The sequence below is a fragment of the Oncorhynchus masou genome, chromosome 16 (genome assembly GCF_036934945.1).
Source record: "Oncorhynchus masou masou isolate Uvic2021 chromosome 16, UVic_Omas_1.1, whole genome shotgun sequence".
Classification (NCBI taxonomy): domain Eukaryota; kingdom Metazoa; phylum Chordata; class Actinopteri; order Salmoniformes; family Salmonidae; genus Oncorhynchus; species Oncorhynchus masou.
Genome location: NC_088227.1, coordinates 36,258,897 through 36,261,396, shown reverse-complemented (window position 1 = coordinate 36,261,396; position 2,500 = coordinate 36,258,897). Strand labels below are relative to the sequence as shown.

Below are 2,500 nucleotides of genomic sequence, written 5' to 3'. Positions count from 1 at the left end.
TGTAGTTCAGTACGCTAAACCCTCACACACTCTGAGAATATGTGTGTATATGTGTGTGTGTGTGTGTGTGTGTGTTGGGGTGGGAGGGAGTTACGATCAGTTTTAATTATTATATTCTGTCAGACTGTCTGTCTCTATTCCTATCAGCCTCCATTCCTGTATCCCTGTATCCCTCTGTCTGTCTGTCTGTATCCCTCTGTCTGTCTGTCTGTATCCCTGTGTCTGTCTTTCTGTATCCCACTGTCTGTCTGTCTGTCTGTATCCCTGTGTCTGTCTGTCTGTATCCCTGTGTCTGTCTGTCTGTCTGTCTGTCTGTCTGTCTGTCTGTCTGTCTGTCTGTCTGTCTGTCTGTCTGTATCCCTGTGTCTGTCTGTCTGTATCCCTGTGTCTGTCTGTCTGTATCCCTGTGTCTGTCTGGCTGTCTGTCTGTCTGTCTGTATCCCTGTGTCTGTCTGTCTGTCTGTCTGTCTGTCTGTCTGTCTGTCTGTATCCCTGTGTCTGTCTGTCTGTCTGTCTGTGTCTGTATGTCTGTCTGTCTGTCTGTCTGTCTGTATCCCTGTGTCTGTCTGTCTGTCTGTATCCCTGTGTCTGTCTGTCTGTCTGTCTGTCTGTATCCCTGTGTCTGTCTGTCTGTATCCCTGTGTCTGTCTGTCTGTATCCCTGTGTCTGTCTGTCTGTATCCCTGTGTCTGTCTGTCTGTCTCTCTGTCTGTATCCCTCTGTCTGTCTGTCTGTCTGTCTGTCTGTCTGTCTGTCTGTATCCCTCTGTCTGTCTGTCTGTCTGTCTGTCTGTCTGTATCCCTCTGTCTGTCTGTCTGTCTGTCTGTCTGTCTGTCTGTCTGTCTGTCTGTCTGTCTGTCTGTCTCCCTCTGTCTGTCTCTCTGTATCCCTCTGGCTGTCTGTCTGTCTGTCTGTCTGTATCCCTCTGTCTGTCTGTCTGTCTGTCTGTATCCCTCTGTCTGTCTGTCTGTCTGTCTCCTTCTGTCTGTCTGTATCCTTCTGTCTGTCTGTCTGTCTGTCTGTCTGTCTGTCTGTCTGTCTGTCTGTCTGTCTGTCTGTCTGTCTGTATCCCTCTGTCTGTCTGTCTGTCTGTCTGTCTGTATCCCTCTGTCTGTCTGTCTGTCTGTCTGTCTGTCTGTATCCCTCTGTCTGTCTGTCTGTATCCCTCTGTCTGTCTGTCTGTCTGTCTGTCTGTCTGTCTGTCTGTCTGTATCCCTCTGTCTGTCTGTCTGTCTGTCTGTCTGTCTGTCTGTATCCCTCTGTCTGTCTGTCTGTCTGTATCCCTCTGTCCCTCTGTCTGTCTGTCTGTCTCTCTGTATCCCTCTGGCTGTCTGTCTGTCTGTCTGTCTGTATCCCTCTGTCTGTCTGTCTGTATCCCTCTGTCTGTCTGTCTGTCTGTCTGTATCCCTCTGTCTGTCTGTCTGTCTGTCTGTATCCTTCTGTCTGTCTGTCTGTCTGTCTGTCTGTATCCCTCTGTCTGTCTGTCTGTCTGTCTGTCTGTCTGTCTGTCTGTCTGTCTGTCTGTCTGTCTGTCTGTATCCCTCTGTCTGTCTGTCTGTCTGTATCCCTCTGTCTGTCTCTCTGTATCCCTCTGGCTGTCTGTCTGTCTGTCTGTCTGTCTGTATCCCTCTGTCTGTCTGTCTGTCTGTCTGTCTGTCTGTCTGTCTGTATCCCTCTGTCTGTCTGTCTGTATCCCTCTGTCTGTCTCTCTGTATCCCTCTGTCTGTCTGTCTGTCTGTCTGTCTGTATCCCTCTGTCTGTCTGTCTGTCTGTCTGTCTGTCTGTCTGTCTGTCTGTCTGTCTGTCTGTCTGTATCCCTCTGTCTGTCTGTCTGTCTGTCTGTCTGACTGACTGTCTGTCTGTCTGTCTGTCTGTATTACCTGCTCCACTGTCTATGTGGAACTGCAACATGTGCCCAGTGGGACCTGAGAGACCCTCCCTGCCTCCTCCCGTTGCCCTGTTGAGGACCCCTGACTGCCCTGGCCAATGGGGAGAGAGTGATGCATGGATACACATGGAGCCCCTCCCCCCAAAAAACAATGACAGAAGCCCCCTGGATGTACTCTCCCCCCCCCCCCCCCACACACACACTAGAACTATGGCAACACCGCTGGCTAGAGAAAGGGAGAGGAGAGAGGGGGATGGATGGAGGCATGGTCCCCCGGCCCAGAGAAAAGCAAAAATACCAGACAAGACTGCAGCTAAACTATGGAACTAAGAGACAAAGAGAGAGAAAGAACGGAGAAAAAAGAGAGAGAGAGAGAGAGAGAGAGAGAGAGAGAGAGAGAGAGAGAGAGAGTGCAACACCACGAGAGCAGATTGATGACATCTACAGACATCCAGCAACACCACGGGAGCAGATTGATGACATCTACAGACATCCAGCAACACCACGGGAGCAGATCGATGACATCTACAGACATCCAGCAACACCACTGGAGCAGATCAATGACATCTACAAACACCCAGCAACACCACGGGAGCAGATCGATGACATCTAC

At 50.4% G+C, this 2,500-nt stretch overlaps 1 protein-coding gene across 7 annotated transcripts in view; it reads right to left on the bottom strand.

Annotated features, from left to right (window-relative positions):
• The window catches only part of LOC135557908 (gephyrin), a 155,284-nt gene that overhangs the window by 20,192 nt on the left and 132,592 nt on the right, over window positions 1-2,500 (bottom strand). The window lies entirely within an intron of this gene.